The 17,534-nt window shown below is 41.2% G+C and overlaps 3 pseudogenes; 2 read left to right on the top strand and 1 right to left on the bottom strand.

Annotated features, from left to right (window-relative positions):
• Positions 1-516: 516 nt before the first annotated feature.
• On the top strand, positions 517-1,371 carry LOC102488776 (cyclin-dependent kinase 1 pseudogene; annotated as a pseudogene).
• A 4,228-nt stretch (positions 1,372-5,599) lies between these two features.
• LOC102489597 (quinone oxidoreductase pseudogene) lies at positions 5,600-6,094 on the bottom strand (annotated as a pseudogene).
• A 2,608-nt stretch (positions 6,095-8,702) lies between these two features.
• Positions 8,703-9,018, top strand: LOC114004974 (prothymosin alpha-like; annotated as a pseudogene).
• Positions 9,019-17,534: the final 8,516 nt, after the last annotated feature.

Genomic DNA, 17,534 nt, shown 5'->3' with positions numbered 1-17,534 from the left:
TCAGGTGTACAAAGAAATGTATCTCCTTCTGCGCAGGTGGTTCACTGAAAGGGAGGATTCCAGAGAGTCTTAAAATACTAGAATGTTTCAGAATTGTAATTCTAGACCTATCTAAACAGCTAGGGATGGTGTAGATAAAGGAAGTGAGGATTGAATAAGTGGGAAGAAAATAATACATACAATAAAGAAAAAGTCGTGGTGCGTGATTTCACCAGGGGTTGAAAGATGGGAGTGTGGTGTAGTAGGACTGAGGGCATTCCTATGTGTTAATCAGAAGAGAGAAATTTACAAATGAAAGAGGGGAAGAGGAGAGAAAAAGAAAGGAAAAAAAAAGTGTACCTGGCTGCAGGAGGGATGTCTGGCTTGGGGGTCCCAGGGCTGAAGCTATGGGGGAAAGTCCTCCCTCGAAGTTCCTGGCCCAGAGGTCAAATGATGGGAGTGTGAGGCATTTGGAGGTTGAGTGAAGAGCGCCGCCGACCTGGTAGCTGCTGCCATGGCTGCCACAGGAAACTAAGCCAGGATCTACTACCATACCTATTGACTAATTATGGAAGAGTATACAAAAACAGAGAAAATTGGAGAAGGTACCTATGGAGTTGTGTGTAAGGGTAGACATAAAACTACAGGTCAAGTGGTAGCTATGAAGAAAATAAGACTAGAAAGTGAAGAGGAATGGGTTCCTAGTACTGCAGTTCAGGAAATCTCTCTATTAAAGGAACTTCGTCATCCAAATATAGTTAGTCTTCAAGATGTGCTTATGCAGGATTCCAGGTTGTATCTCATCTTTAAATTTCTTTCCATGGATCTCAAGAAATGCTTGGATTCTATCCCTCCTGGTCAGTTCATGGACTCTTCACTTGTTAAGAGTTATTTGTACCAAATCCCACAAGGGATTGTGTTTTGTCACTCTAGAAGAGTTCTTCATAGAGACTTAAAACCTCAAAACCTGTTAATAGATGACAAAGAACCATTAAACTGGTTGATTTTGGCCTTGCCAGAGCTTTTGGAATACCAATTAGAGTATACACCCATGAGGTAGTGACACTCAGGTACAGATCTCCAGAAGTATTACTGGGGTCAGCCTGTTACTCGACTCCAATTGACATTTGGAGTATAGGGACCATATTTGCAGAATTAGCCACCAAGAAACCACTTTTCCATGGGGATTCAGAAATTGACCAACTCTTCAGAATTTTCCGAGCTTTGGGCACCCCCAATAATGAAGTGTGGCCAGAAGTGGAATCTTTACAGGACTATAAGAATACATTTCCTAAGTGGAAGCCAGGAAGTCTAGCATCCCATATAAAAAACATGGATGAAAATGGTTTGGATCTGCTCTCAAAAATGTTAGTCTATGATCCTGCTAAATGAATTTCCAGCAAAATGGCCCTGAATCATCCTTATTTTAATGATTTGGACAATCAGATTAAGAAGGTGTAGCTTTCTGACAAGAAGTTTCCACATGTATCATGAACAGAGAGCTGTACTTTTACTGTTAACTCTATTTCTGTCATGTATATTATTCTTTTCGTTGTTGTAAAACTTATGCTGCACTTCATCCTCTTAACTTCAAAAGTATAACTTAAAAATGTAAATATTGTCCAAAATGAATTTAAATATAATTCTGTATATGTTTGTAGATCTCACTGTAACATGTTTGTTAATATAATAAAACTATAAATCTAAAAAAAAGAAAGATGGGAGTGTGGTGTAGTAGGACTGAGAGTGTTCCTATGTGTTAATCAGAAGAGAGAAATTTACAAATGAAAGACGGGGAGGTGAGAGAAAAAGAAAGGAAAAAAATGTACCTGACTGAATGAGGGGTGCCTGGTTTGGGGGTCCCGGGGCTGAAGCTACTGGGGGCACTCTTCACTCAAAGTTCCTGGCCCAGGGGTCAAAATTGAAAGTGTGGAGTACTAGGACTGAGGGCGTTCCTATGTGTTAATCAGAAGAGAGAAATTTACAAATGAAAGAGGGGAAGGGGAGAGAAAAGGAAAGAAAAAAAAAGGGTTCCTGGCTGATATAGGGGTGTCTGGCTTGGGGGTCCTGGGGCTGAAGCTACTGGGGGAAGTCCTCCCTCGAAGTTCCTGGCTCAGGGGTCTAAAGATGGGAGTGTGGTGTAGTAGGACTGAGGGCGTTCCTATGTGTTAAGCAGAAGAGAGAAATTTACTAATGAAAGAAGGAGAGGGGAGAGAAAAAGAAAGGAAATAAAGAGTGTAACTGGCTGAAAGAGGGGTGTCTAGCTTGGTGGTGCCGCAGCTGAAGCTAGGAGGAGCAGTCCTCCCTCGAAGTTCCTGGCCCAGGGGTAGAAAGATGGGAGTATGTTGTAGTAAGACTGAGGTCGTTCTTATATGTTAATCTGAAGACAGTAATTTACAAATGAAAGAGGGGAAGGAGAGAGAAAAATAAAGAAAAACAATGTGTACCTGTCTGAAAGAGGGGTTTCTGGCTTGGGGGTCCCAGCCCCGAAGATATGGGGGGCAGTACTCCCCTGAAGTTCCTGGCCCAGAGGTCAAAAGATGGGAGTGTGGTGTAGTAGAACTGAGGGTGTTCCTATGTTAATCAGAAGAGAGAAATTTACAAATGAAATAGGGGATGGGGAGAGAAAAAAAAATGAAATATAAAGTGTACCTGGCTGAAAGAGGGGTGTCTGGTTTAGGGATCCTGGGGCTGATGCTACAGTGGGCAGTCCTCCCTCAAAGTTCCTGGCCTGGGGGTTGAAAGATGGGATTGTGGTGTAGTAGGATTGATGGTGTTCCTTTGTGTTAATCAGAAGAGAGAAATATACAAATGAAAGAGGGGAACGGGAGAGAAAAAGAAAGGAAAAAAAAGTGTACCTGGCTGAAAGAGAGGTATCTGGCTTGGAGGTCATGGAACTAAAGCTATGGAAGGCAGTCCTCCCTCGAAGTTCCTGGCCCAGGGGTCGAAAGATGGAAGTGTGGTGTAGTAGGACTGAGGGCATTCCTATGTGTTAATCAGAAGAGAGACATTTACAAATGATAGAGGAGGATGGGAAAAAAAAGAAAGGGAAAAAAAGTGTACCTCACAGAAAGAGGGGTATAAGGGTTCCGGTCCCGGGGCTGAAGCTATGGGGGACAGTCCATCCTCGAAGTTCCTGGCCCAAGGGTCGAAAGATGGGAGTGTGCTGTAGTAGGACTGAGGGCATTCCTATGTGTTAAACAGAAAAGAGAAATTTACAAATGAAAGAGTAGAAGGGGAGAGAAAAAGAAAGGAAAAAAAAGTGTACCTGGCTGCAGGAGGGGTGTCTGGCTTCGGGGTCCCGGGGCTGAAGCTACTGGGGGCAGTCCTCCCTCGAAGATCCTGGCCCAGGGGTTGAAAGATGGGAGTGTGGTGTAGTAGGACTGAGGGCGTTCCTATGTGTTAATCAGAAGAGAGAAATTTACAAATGAAAGAGTAGAAGGGGAGAGAAAAAGAAAGGAAATAATAAGTGTACCTGACTGAAAGAGGGGTGTCTGGCTTGGGGGTCCCAGGCCTGAAGCTACGGGGGGGGCAGTCCTCCCTCGTAGTTCCTGGCCCCCGGGTCGAAAGATGGAGTGTGGTGTAGTAGGACTGAGGGCTTTCTATGTGTTAATGAGAAGAGAGAAATTTACAAGTGAAAGACTGGGAGGTGAGAGACAAAGAAAGGGAAAAAATGTGTACCTAGCTGAATGAGGGGTGCCTGGCTTGGGGGTCCCAGGGCTGAAGCTACTGGGGGCACTCTTCACTCAAAATTCCTGGCCCAGGGGTCAAAATTGAAAGTGTGGTGTACTAGGACTGAGGGTGTTCCTATGTGTTAATCAGAAGAGAGAAATTTACAAATGAAAGAAGGGAAGGGGAGAGACAAAGAAAGAAAAAAAAAAGTGTACCTGGCTGAAAGAGGGGTGTCTGGCTTGGGGGTCCCGGGGGTGAAGCTACTGGAGGCAGTCCTCCCTCGAAGATCCTGGCCCAGGGGTCAAAAGATGGGAGTGTGGTGTAGTAGGACTGAGGGCGTTCCTATGTGTAAATCAGAAGAGAGAAATTTACAAATGAAAGAGGGAGAGGGGAGAGAAAAAGAAAGGAAAAAAAAATGTACCTGACTGAAAGAGGGATGTCTGGCTTGGGCGTCCTAGGGCTGAAGCTATGTGGGGGCGGGGAGTCCTCCCTAGAAGTTCCTGGCCCAGGGGCTGAAAGATGGGAGTGTGGTGTAGTAGCACTGAAGGCGTTCCTATGTGTAAATCAGAAGAGAGAAATTTATAAATTGAAGGAGTCCGACCCGGTGGGGCTCCAGGACCCATCTGAGCCCTTTGATCTTTGAGCATCACTTCCGGTCGGGTCAGTTCAGTGAGTTGGCGAGGCCGCGACCGTATGCCCCCGGACCTTGGAACAAGCTTGGGTCACTTAGCATGTTGGCAAGGCCACCTGCTATTCACTCCGGGACTGTGATAACCTTGCTAGGAAGTGACCCCCCCCCGACTCCCCAATATATTACTATAAAAGAATTACATAGTTTTCTCATACATATTTGTAGCAAGATTTCCCCAAAATTCCCCGACTGCTCCCCTTTACCCTGACCATTTACTGTTAATTACAATGCTTCATTGGGCACAATAAAGGGTGTGCTAAAGTTCTTCTTGATCTGTGGAAGGCCTTTCAAAACATATTTTTATAAACTTAAAAATTACCTCTTAGGCAGAAACTCACCCAGGACACCCCCGCCTCACTGTAGCTAATGCTCTGACAAAGTACATGACGGTAGTGCCACAAGCACAATAAGAATGCCTAAGTGTGCCACAAAGTTTTCCATTAACTCATTAGTCACTTCACCACCAGTAGAAAAGGCTGTATCCCTGCCCTCATCAAGTGAACACTAACTTCACCCTTTCAGGATAGGTAAATATATTAGGATTCCTTTCATTAATTTTACATCCAAGTACTGGCTGATAATTAACTCTGCCTGCTGGAGCTGTTCTCTGAAACCACGCTCCCAGAACAGAAGTTCCCAAAAGCATGCTTACATCAATCAATTGTTGAATTGTATTGATGATTAATAGAACCGCCCTTAATTAAAACCTAAATAGAATCTTTGATCTCAATTGTTAAAACTTTATGAATTGATCATTAGATCACATAGCCCCTCTCCCATTTACTTGCATGTATTCCATTTTCAATAAAAAGGCATGGTGATTCCTAGCAGTTGTCACTCCTCAGAGAGCGATCTTAGAGGAGTGTCTGACTTAGGACGTGCATGATAAAGCACGAGGTCTTTGTCTTTCTTTCCTTCCAACGTCGCCTCCGTCGAGGGCTGAAGCTACTGGGGGCAGTCCTCCCTCGAAGTTCCTGGCCCAGGGGTCAAAATTGAAAGTGTGGTGTACTAGGACTGAGGGTGTTCCTATGTGTTAATCAGAAGAGAGAAATTTACAAATGAAAGAGGGGGAGGGGAGAGAAAAAGAAAGAAAAAAACAAGTGTACCTGGCTGAATGAGGGGTGTCTGACTTACGGTCCCGGGGGTGAAGCTACATGGGGCAGTCTTTTCTCGAAGTTCCTGGCCCAGGGGTCAAAAGATGAGAGTATGGTGTAGTAGGATTGAGGGCGTTCCTGGCTGAAAGGGGGGTGTCTGGCTTCAGGGTCCCGGGGCTGATGCTACGGGTGGCAGTCCAGCCTTCAAACAGGCACTGTGTAACAGAGTTTGATAAGCAGTAAAAGATGGGACACCAATGGCTGCTCCTTGCTTAAAGTCCAGCTTTTCAGGAAGTTTGACAACCGTATGAGCAGCTGCAAGAGCATACTCTGCATAGCCCCCAGAGATCATGTTGGTAGTGAAAACTATCCTCTTTCTGGAAAGCAGATACATTATCTCCAACAGCTACTATTAACCCAGCCATGTCTGAGCCAGGAGTATAGTGTAAGACTGGTTTCCTGTTTTCAGTACCAGAGCGAATGTATGTCTCCACTGGGTTTACACCACATGTGCACACTTTGATTAGAACCTGATGGCTTTTTGGAATTGGTACTGCAACATCTGTCCGGAGTTTCAGCTTTTCTAGTCCACCAAACTCAAAAACTCTAATAGCTCTCATCAGTTTCTGTCCAGTTGCCATGGTAATCTAGATATGGGCTCTACTGAAGTAACCAAAATGCAAGGTCAATGAGCTTCCGACATGGAAATTTCTCCAGAAAGGTGGTGTGAGTTAGGGGCCATGATATTCACAGCGACACCTGCGTCCCAGGTGTACTGGACATTTCTATATGGGAGATCACCAAGTACAACTTGAAAATGTATTTCATTCCCGAGGAGAAGTTCTTCTGGAACTTTCTGAATGGGCAGAAAAGTAGGAGACAAAGGGAAGGTATGCATGTGGCCATGTGTGTGTGGCCTATAGAAGGGGTGAGAAGCAATAAGACAACCAACTAAAGTGGGTAACATGTGCTGTTACCTTGTTGGCCTCCAGTGGTCATGAGTTTATTGCCTCTCCCCTGTGTGGGAAGACCTTGAAAAAATGAGTCTTGTGGGTAGGACTGTCACTGAGGGAGTCATGTGTGCAGAACCCAGAGCCCAACCCCACCCCCTGCCATCCAAGCTCATTTTACCTCCTAAAATTTCTAAGGAGGGTTTATCTGGATAGTTTGGGGTCCAGCAGGCTGGGCTGCTTTTAACTATTCAAGTTAAATGTTTCACATGAGTCAAGGGAAAAGCCTACAGCTATGATGGGCTGATGTTGGGTGCTGATGTTTTCTTTGTGAGAGAACATGGTGCCTCCAAAGCCCTTTTGCAGCCAGTGCCTGGAGGTGTGACTTGGCATGGTGGAGACCTTAGGATTAATGTGGGTTGGAGAGATGCAGAAGTTCACACTCTAGTTCTGAGAGCAGGTTGTATAACTATAATAATTCAGGTATGAAGTGGTCTGTGGTGGTAATGGACACTAGAATGTGATCTAACAGTCCCTGAAAATGTTTCCATTATACAAGGCCCACTAAACTCTTATTCCCATCTCAGTCTCCATTGATTTAGAAGATGAAGATGCAGCCTTGGGTTCAGGGCTGGAAATTCCTGGGCAGGAACTGGACCTAAGGGCAGAGGTTTGAGGCTTTGCTTCTGAAAGAACAGATTTCTACTTGTAGTCTACTAGGTATAAATTCTTTTATCTTCTTCCCATTTAACTTGTTTTATTTCATACTCTCGAGATGACTTATGAATTCAAATACCTTAGAGACAAATGTGAACATGACCCTATAATTAGACAGTAATTTCTAAATGTATTTGAATTCCAAACATTTTCATAATTTTACACCTTGGGATTCCCACTGGGAATTTTTATTTTTAGAGGTTATTTTACCTCAGGACCTATGTATTAACTCTCACTCATTAACATTTGAGGTACCTTGTGTTGTACAGAACATCTTTAGAATAATTACTGCTGAAACTCTAATTAGGGTTGATATTGCAGACAACCAACTAAAGTGGGTAGCATGTGCTCTTACCTTGTTAGCCCCAGTGGCCTGGAAATTATAGACTCACCCCATCATTCCCAGGGACAGGAGAGATGTTCTCATAAAATGGCCCATGCTGAGTGCTGAAATGTCTCTGTACTATTTCTCCTGCTGTCTTCTCAGTGCCAAGTCTCTTAAGAGCTTCCCTACATAGTTCAGTATCCAGGAAATTCCACCATGTACATGCTCAATTATCTTTCCTTTAGAAAACTCACTTTCTCTCCACTTCACAGGATGGATTAAGCATCTATCCACTATGCCTACCTCCACTACTGAAACAGTAAGAGATATTAATCAAATAGTAGTTAAGCGGTACCCCTTCATTAATTGCTTGGTGCTAGGCATTTACAGGTACAGAATAGTCATCAATAAATTTCCAAATAGTATGTTTGCTCCTTGAAGATAAGTATTATATTTTACTCATTTTTCTAGCTCTAATTTCATGCAAACACACAGTAATTGCCCAATATGTGTACTTGTTTGGCCAATAATTATTATACATGTTACTCACATAGTTCCTAGCATCTCCTCAGGATGCACAATGCTACCTACTTAGAAAAATTTGTATAAAACATTAATATAAAATGATAGAAATAAAAAATGTCTCTTTCAGTCTAACAAAAATTTTAAATTTACAAGAAATATTTTATGTGAAGACATTGCTCCGCACATTCTGTCTTGTTCACCAGATTTTGAGATGAGACAGAAGAGAACCCAGGAAGTCACTTTGGTATCCATCATCTCCTGGTTTATATCTGGGCTGGATTTCTCCTCAGTTTGTACCCTAGAGAGCCTACTCTTATGTCAACGGACCAATAAAACATCATAATGCAGGGTACATAGGATTCTACACATTTTTATCACTTACAGTGACACATGCAGCTTGAATTTACTTTTATGTTTTTGAGATAAAATTTATCTTTATTGGTAACATATAAATTAAATAAATATACAAAGACAAATAATAGAATGAAATAAAGTGTTTGAAAATTCATTCTTTTTTATTTTTTAAGCTTTTACCATAGAGCATGTTCACTCACTGGAGAGAGACTGAGAAAGTGAGAAATTGCTCACTAGAGGTGAAGCCACAATTCCTTCTCCTCCATTCTCTTCTCAGAATTATGCACACACACACACACATATACACCCAGTGTGATTTTCAAGCCACCAGCTCAAAAACTCAAACCACGGCTTTCTTTTTAATCCATTGCATCAAATCACTGGTGTGCCCCACCATGTCAAATGTAGCCGTGGACACTACCTCTGAGATTACCACCAAGGGGTTAAAGGAGGAAAAGGAAGTTGTGGAGGAGGTGGAGAATGAAAGAGATGCCCTCCACTATTGGGAATGCTAATGAGGAAAAAAGGGAACAGGAAGCTGATTATGAGATAGATGAAGAGGAAGAAGGAGGGGAGGAAGAAGGCAACGGTGAAGAAGAGGATAGAGATAAAGATGAGGAGGCTGAGGCAGCTATGGGCAAACAGGCAGTTGAGGACGATAAGGATGACCATGTCAACACCAAGAAGCAGAAGACCAATGAGGATGACTAGACAGCAAAAAGAGGAAAAGTTAAACTTAAAAAAAAAAATGTCGCTGTGACCTATTCACCCTCCACTTTCCACCTCAGAATCTAATCATGATCACTTTTGAATAGAGAGGCCCACCTGCCTTCCCACCGTGGGCAGTGCCACCAGCGGATGACACATGCTCTCCACTATCCAACCAAAACCACAATGTGAATTTGCAACAGGGGAGGATCAAAGAACCAAAATTTCGAAGGCCCTCCTTTTTAAAAAAGTACTTTAAAAAGGAAAATTGGTATTTTTTATTTACATTTTATATTTTGTGCATATTGTTAGAGGTCAGTCATTTTTAATGATCTCAGATGACCAAACCAGCCTTCAGAGCCATCTATCCTACTTCAGCTTTAATTGTGGTGTGACACTGTTCACTAAAATCTCAAAGGAGAAAAAATTACCTTGTAAAAAAAGCGCAAACAACAACAACAAAATGATCTTATTCTGAGCATTCCAGTAACTCTTTTTGTGTATGTACTTAGTTGTACTATAACTAGTTGGTTTGTATGAGATGCTTAAAAAGGCCAAAGATAAAAGGTTTCTCTTTTTCCTTTTTTTTGTCTTTGAAGTTGCTAATATTTTTTGGCCTCTTTGATGTATGTATGAAACAATGTTGTCCAACAATAAATTGAAATTTTATTAAAAAAAAAAGAACTCAAACCAAAGTAAGCTATGTGGGAGTCCAGAGCCTTAACAAACAAACCACCTGCTGACCCTTCAAGTTCATTCTTTCTGGAGGAAAAAAGGTCTTCTACCTAATAAAGGCTAGCATCCAGAATATAAACAGAACTCCCAGATTTGCTAGCAGAATACAAAAAATAGACGAGAGAAGGGGATACAGCCATGAGTAGACATTTTATCAGAGGTAAGACACAGAGGTCATGCAAGCATATATATTTAATATGCTTTATTTATCATCCATTTATTAAATATACATTAAAGCAATGAGATATCGATTGAGTAGACATTTTATCAGAGGTAAGACACAGATGTCATGCAAGTATATATATTTAATATGCTTTATCAGCCATTTATGAAATATACATTAAAGCAATGAGATATCGATACACATCTCTCAAAGTGGTTTAAGTTTAAAAAATGAAATAAAGTGGGAACCAGCAGTTAGCGTAATGGCTATGTTGCTGGACTTTCATGTAGTCGATTGCGGTTCACGTCCCGGACCCGGTGGCTTAAAACTCATGCCGGGCGCGTGTGCGTGTGTGCCCAAGATCCCGAGTGAATGGAGGAGAAGGGATTGCGGCATGACCATCCCCCAGTGTGTCATGGCCTCCACCCTGGGGGGTAATTTCTCGCTTTCTGTCTCTCTGTCTCTCTCTCTCTGTCTGGCGAGCGTATGTGCCCTATAGCAAAAACAAACAAACAAACAAAAAAAACAAAAAAAAACACCTCTCCAAAAAAAAAAAAATGAAATAAAGTTAATTCAGAAAAGAAACTGAAGAAATGATCACTCATCCATTGATGATGAGAATGCAGAGTGATATAGCCCTTTTGGAGAACTGTTAGGAAGTTTCTTTTTATTTTTTTAATTAGCCAGAGAGTGCACTTGCTCACCAGACATAGAGACAGAGAGGGAAAGCAAGAAAGTACCCACATGGGCATGGTCACACCACAATTCCTTCTCCTCCACTTCTCCCTTTTGTAGAAGTTATGGTCATGCACATACCTGTGCTTGGCATGTTTTTCAAGATGCTGAGACTGATACTTGAACCATGAAGTCAGCAGTGCGAGATCTAGCAGCTTTAACCATGATGCCACCAGCTGGCACCAGCTGGGCAGTTTATTTTACATAAATACATATGTACTTCTTTTTATTTATTTATAATAAAACTAAACTTACAGCTACCCTGTCACCTAGAAGCTGTTTGCTACAATGTTTCCAGAATAATGAGAAGCATTACTATTACACATAGACATACACCATGTACAAAACTGGTTACTGTGGCTTTTTCATAATAGTCCAGAATTAAAATCATTGATATGGTTGAGTGCATAATGCTGACAGGATAGTGTATCCACACCATGCAAGGCTAAACTTACAGCTACCCTGTCACCTAGAAGCTGTTTGCTACAATGTTTCCAGAATAATGAGAAGCATTACTATTACACATAGACATACACCATGTACAAAACTGGTTACTGTGGCTTTTTCATAATAGTCCAGAATTAAAATCATTGATATGGTTGAGTGCATAATGCTGACAGGATAGTGTATCCACACCATGCAAGGTTACTAAACAGGAATAAAGTTAACAAAGTACATTACCCGGTGGCTTAAACTCATGCCAGGTGCGTGTGCATGCGTGCCCAAGATCCTGAGAGGAGAATGGAGGAGAAGGGATTGCTGCATGGCCATCCCCCCTGGTGTGTGATTTCTCACTTTCTGTCTCTCTCTGTCTTTCTGGCAAAAAAAAAAAAAAAAAAAAATGTTGAGGGCAGCAGGTTGCATCATAGTTAAGGGTCTGGATTCCCATATGGTTTGAGCATGGACTGAGCATCTTGAAATTCACACAAGGTGCATGTGCATGCATGCCTAAAATAGCAAGTTAAGAATGAAGGAGAAGGGAATGCAGAGTGGCCATCCCCTTGGGGGGTGATTTCTCACATTCTGTCTCTGTCACTCACTGTCTCTCTGCTGAGTGCATGTACTCCATATCAAAAATCTCTAAAAAAAGAAGTCATATAGTGGGGCCTGCAGGTGGCAAAGTAGGAAAGTGCTTGACTTCTACATGACCAGCCACAGTTCTTGTCCCACATCTGGCTGCTTAAAAATTATGCCATGTATGTATGTGTGCATGTCCAAAATTCCAGGAGGAAAATGGAGGAAAAGGAATTGCGGCATGGCCATACTGCCTGGGTGGGAGGTTTCTCATTTTGTCTTTTTCCATCTCTCTGCTAAGTACACATGCCCTTTGGAAAAATCCTCTTAAAAAAAGAAAAAAGAGTTGTATGGTTGCAAGATGACTCACTACTGATGATCTGTTGTGCAATAATAAGAAGAAATGATACATTTAGTAAATTGTAATCCAGTAGTAAATTGAATATTTAGTTAATTACAGTGTAGTTGTTGTAAATTGATTTACTCTTTTTAAGAGAATTTTGCTTTAGGGCACATGAGCTAGCCTGAGAGACAGAGCAAGATACAGAAAAAGAAGGTGAGAAATCACCCCCTCAGGGTCATGTCCACACCACAGTCTCATCTCCTGCATTTTCCTCTCTGGACCATGAGCTCACGTCCACATGCACCTGGTGTGAGTTTTAAGTTTCTGGGTCCAGAGCTCAAACTGTGGTCAACTACATGTGAGTCCAGTAACTTGATTTCTTCTTTAAATTGGGTTCTGATCATTTTAAACTTTTAATTAAAAAATATTAATGCATTGTAGCTTTCTTACATACAATCTATTTCCCACTCTTGGGGGGGAAAATGGAAGAACTTAGATCATGATCATTTTGCAGAGAATGTTTTACTGCTTGATTACATTTCTTGGTTTAACATTTAAAATGTTAATTTATAAAAAGTAAACTATATTGAAATGATCACCTTGTAAGCTAAATAATGTGACTGAATGCATTAAAAATGTAAATAAAAAAGTAAACTATGTGGTTTTCAAATTACATTATGTAGAAATATTACACTGGGAAAAATAGAGACTTCAAATTAAAAAGATAGAAACAAAAGTAGTGCAGTTTTAGAGAACATAATAAAAAGCCATTGTTTAAATCAGTGAACTTTGATGTCAATACAGAATGGTTATCAGTATTACCTGTGTAGATGACTATTAATGGATGTGCAGCATTTTCAGAATCCTTATGTGTTTTTTATTTCTTTTAGTGTTTTTTGCCTTAGAGCACCTGTGCTTGCCATAAAGAAGGAGGGAAACAGAGACAGTGATAGGCAAAGTGAGAAATCATCTCTGGTGGTTGGAATGACCACACAAAATCCCTTCTCCTTTATTCTTCTCCGAGGATCTTGGACATGAACACACACCCGACCTGAATTTCAAGCCACTGGTCTTGACTCAAACTGCTGTCAGTCATGTGGGAATCCAGCAACATAACTGCTATGCCACCTGTTCATCTTCCCCCTTCCTGGTTTTTAAAGTCATATTTGGTGTCCTGAGATTAATGGGTCTCTTTTAAAAGGATATTTTTCTTTCTGTGCCTGCTTGCCCATCTCATAACCAGGTCTCATATAACTCACATTTCTGGCTCAAGTATGGCTGCATTTTTGTTATTCCAGAGACAAACCTTCATATCCTCTTGGCTTTTCAAGCTTCTAAAAAAGACAAGCAAACTTGTGTAACAGAAATTTGATGATTAATCTGAGGGTGCTCAGAGAAAGATCTATTTGCTTCAAACCATTCACCCTGGTAGACGTTATGGTACATGCACAGACAAGGCAGGCCTGCTATAGTATCCCACTGCTGCAATTCTTCAAGGCACATGGCACATTCCCAGCATCTTTACTCAGTACATCCTCATTATAGGTTATTCTTGGCTTTGTTCAACACATCACAAAATGCACATCCATGTCACCTAATAGTACAAATTTTGCACACACAAGACACTTAAGTTCTCCAAACACATGCAGTGAGAGGTGCACTAGTAAGGAACTGATCACCAGGGCATGGCCTGTTGGGTAACCTCTGGACAACTTCTCTCTACCACTGCCACCACCACCCCTGGACCTGCTGAGCATGGAGTCCTATGAGCCCCACAGGCCACTGCTGCTGTTGGAGTGCTGAAGGAAGACTGCATGGAGGACACGCTCAGAAACCAGCTGCACAGGACCTCCAATGCATGGAGGACACACTCAGAAACCAGCTGCACAGGACCTCCAGGAGGTGCTGGAATGATGAGGTCCAGCACCTGAACTGGAAACCTGTCATTCCCTTCTGTCCCCACTCATTTTGGTCCCTCTGCTGTTCCTGGATGGTAGATCTGAACCTGAGTCCAGAAGTGCAGCCAAGAGCTGCTGGGTCACTCTGCTTGGGGCCCACTTTTCACATGCTGTGGTAGGGCCCACGTGCAGCACCCAGAGCACCTGAGGAGCTGAGAGAACAGGCAGGGCCAAGGCTTCACAGGTGCTCTCACAGGCCCCGCTCATACAGGGTCAATGCCAGGTACCTGAGGGCACTAAGCATGGTAGTGCTCTTCTTCTTGGGGTCAGTGGGTGAAACCTGTGTTCTTATTGGGAATCAGAGATGAGCAGAGGTTAGAGATCAAGGGCCCTGCTTCTGACACCTCCCAGTGGCCCTTCTGGGAGGGAACAGATCAGGTGACTGTGAGACAGTTGCTATTTCATCTCTGGTGGCCACAACTGCTGGACTCTGTGCCTCTTGTCTCTGCATAGCTTCCTCCAGGAGCCACTGCTAAAGCCATCATACTCCTGATACCATAGGGATTCTTGAAGAAGTTTGTTCTTTGTTACAAATTATCTTATTTTTAGGTCAGAAAATGGAGTAGGGGACCAGTAGTTAGCATAATGGCTATGTCGCTGGACTCCCATGTGGTTGACCACAGTTTGAGTCCCGGTCTTCTGGGAGGGAACAGATCAGGTGACTGTGAGACAGTTGCTATTTCATTTCTGGTGGCCACAACTGCTGGGCTCTGTACCTCTTGTCTCTACATAGCTTCCTCCAGGAGCCACTGCTAAAGCCACCATACTCCTGATACCATAGGGGTTCTTGAAGAAGTTTGTTTGTTCTTTTTTACAAATTTTCTTATTTTGGGGTCAGAAGATAGAGTGGGAGTTGAGGCACTGCAGATAAAAAACCTGCAAATTGAGTCCCTGACGTGGAAGCTTACTTTCACACTTTCTCTCTCCCTCTAAAAAACAATTATTTTATTTTATTATCATCATTTTTATTTTATTTTGACCAGAGAAAGAGGGAAGGTAAGAAAGTACTTTTGATACTTTCGGAATTGAGTCCTGCCAGGTCTGGGACTCGAACCATGGTTAGCCATATGGGAGTTCAGCACCTTAACCACCATACAACCTGTTGGTCCAATAAATCATGATTTACTATTAGTATTATTTTTTATTTTATACATTTAATTACTATATATTACTTTGCTTGTATCTCTAAGCAAAATATCTGCAACATCCAACAAGTTCTGATAAGATCTGTTTCCAGTTTTGTCTTAGGTATTTTTGTTAGTTATCCAGCAGGTGGTATAGTAGTTAAGGCACTGGACTCCCACATGGTCCACTGCAGTTAAAATCCCAAAGTTCTTGACCTGGAATCTAGGAAATCAGGTGGGTCATGTGTGCATGGGTACCCAAAATTACCACAGGAGAATGATAGAGAAGAGATTAGAGCATGGCCATCCCCTAAGGGGAGATTTCTCATTTTCCCTTTCACTGTCTATGCCTCCCACCAGCACAGTCCTGTTGGCAAAAACCTTTAAAAAAAGAATTATTATTATTTAAATAAAAATATGCATTATGCATAAATCTGTTTTGATTAACAAACATAAGCATATATTTTGCATTTACTAAAACTTTGGGGGGCCAGCAGGTGGCTTGATGTTTAAAGGACTGAACTCTCACATGGCTGTGCAATTCCTTTAAAAAAAAAACAAAACAAAACTTTGAACTAGTTCCTATTAAAGATACTGGAATTTTTAACTACAGAAGAGAAGCTTATTTAAATTTGTAGGATTAACAATAGATGCCTATCTGAGTCTCACACGTATAGAAACTATGTGTGCTCCTGCACAATTCTGGAAGCCTCATGGGAAATTTGGGTGCCTCTCTCTTTTTCTCAAAAAAAATAAATATAATTTTTTAAGAGAACAGTTGGCACAAAATAGGTACAGAGTAGTCATAAATTTTACCCTGTTTACCACTGGGGATCTGCTAATCTCTATCAGAGTTATAAATTCATATTATGTGGTCTTCAGCCTTACTTTATACTATTAGCACTATCCTACAGGCAATGTATTTCCAGAATCTTCTCAGGGTACACTTTCAAAAATAACGGATACATATGCACTATACATATTTATGGGGTTCAGTGTGATTGTTCAATACATAAAACAATGTGTGATGATCAAATCAGATTATTGCATACAGACCACCTCAAATCTTTATTATTTCTGTTGGAAACATTATAAATTGTTTTACATTTTTAAGATATATTGCAAATCATTATTAACTATATTCACCCTAGTATGTCATGGAATTCAAGAACACATTTCTTCCATTTAATTGTAAGTTTGTACCTTTATCCATCCTTGTCCTATGTTCTCTTTACCCCATTATCCCCATCTCCTAGACACTAGCTGACCCACTATTTCTTAGGTTTTATTTTATTTTGCCATTTACAGTATTGAGATATGGCATGTATATTTGCCAGAAAGAGACAGAGAGACTCAGAGAGAGGGAAAGTTAGAAATCAGCCAAGGTGGATGGCTGTACCACATATTGCCAGCATGATTGTCAAGCTGCCAGGTCTGGTATTGAAACTGCAGTTGGCCTTGTGGGATTCTAGCACCTTACCCCCCATGCAAACTGCTGGCCCTGTAACTCATTATTTTTACCAGATACATTCTATCCTCCAGATACGAGTAACATCAGTAATATTTCTTTGTGGGTCTCACTTTGCAGTTGTAGAAAAAGTAATTTGAAATTTGAATAAAAGCACAAAAGTCACTTAATGGCCAAGGCAATCCTAAAAAGACAAAGAAACATTACAAACAAAGAAATGAAGAATAGCTGGGAAAATTACACTACTAGCCTTTAAATAGTCTAAAAAATTCTATGAACAAAAATAGCATGAGAATGGCAAAAACAGAACAATAAACACAGATTTTGACCACGAAAGACCTTCTGCACAGATTTCACCCTCCTGCTCCCCAGGTCTATCCAGGAGCCAGACTGCAGATCACCTTATTCTGCATTCCTCTAAATGCTCAGATTTAACTCCAAAAAGTAGGAAAAGAAGTATAATCCATCAGATGACCAGAAACCACTGCAGAGTCACAAGGAATATGAGAAACCAAGAAAATATTTCTCCTCTAGTGGAAAAGAATAACTCATCTTTCATCACAAAGAATACAAGGGAACTCATGGAACTGTCTGAAAAATAATTTAAAATAATCATATTGACAAAGCTAACAGATATGCAAGAGAATAGAGACAATGAACTTCAGAAGATGCAGGAGAAAAGAGACACCAAGCTCCAGGAAGTGAGAAAGTTCTTTCACAATCTGAAAAAGGAGATACACATATCAAAAAAGAATAAAACTAAATTGTTAAAGATGAAGGCTGTAATACAGGAAATCAAAATTTCCTTTGAAAATATTAAAAGCATATTAAATCATGCAGGAGTCTGAATCTCGGTTGTAGAAGACAGAACTTTTAACCTGAAAAAAAAATAGCAAAAAGACTGGGAAAATAACCCCCAAACTGAGAGTAATATATGAACAATACTAGATACCATTAAACATCCAAACATCTGGATGAT

This window comes from Tupaia chinensis, unplaced genomic scaffold, assembly GCF_000334495.1.
Source record: "Tupaia chinensis unplaced genomic scaffold, TupChi_1.0 Scaffold140890_1, whole genome shotgun sequence".
In the NCBI taxonomy this organism is placed as follows: domain Eukaryota; kingdom Metazoa; phylum Chordata; class Mammalia; order Scandentia; family Tupaiidae; genus Tupaia; species Tupaia belangeri.
Note: the sequence above shows the minus strand (reverse complement) of the source record. Positions and strands in the feature narration are given on the sequence as shown.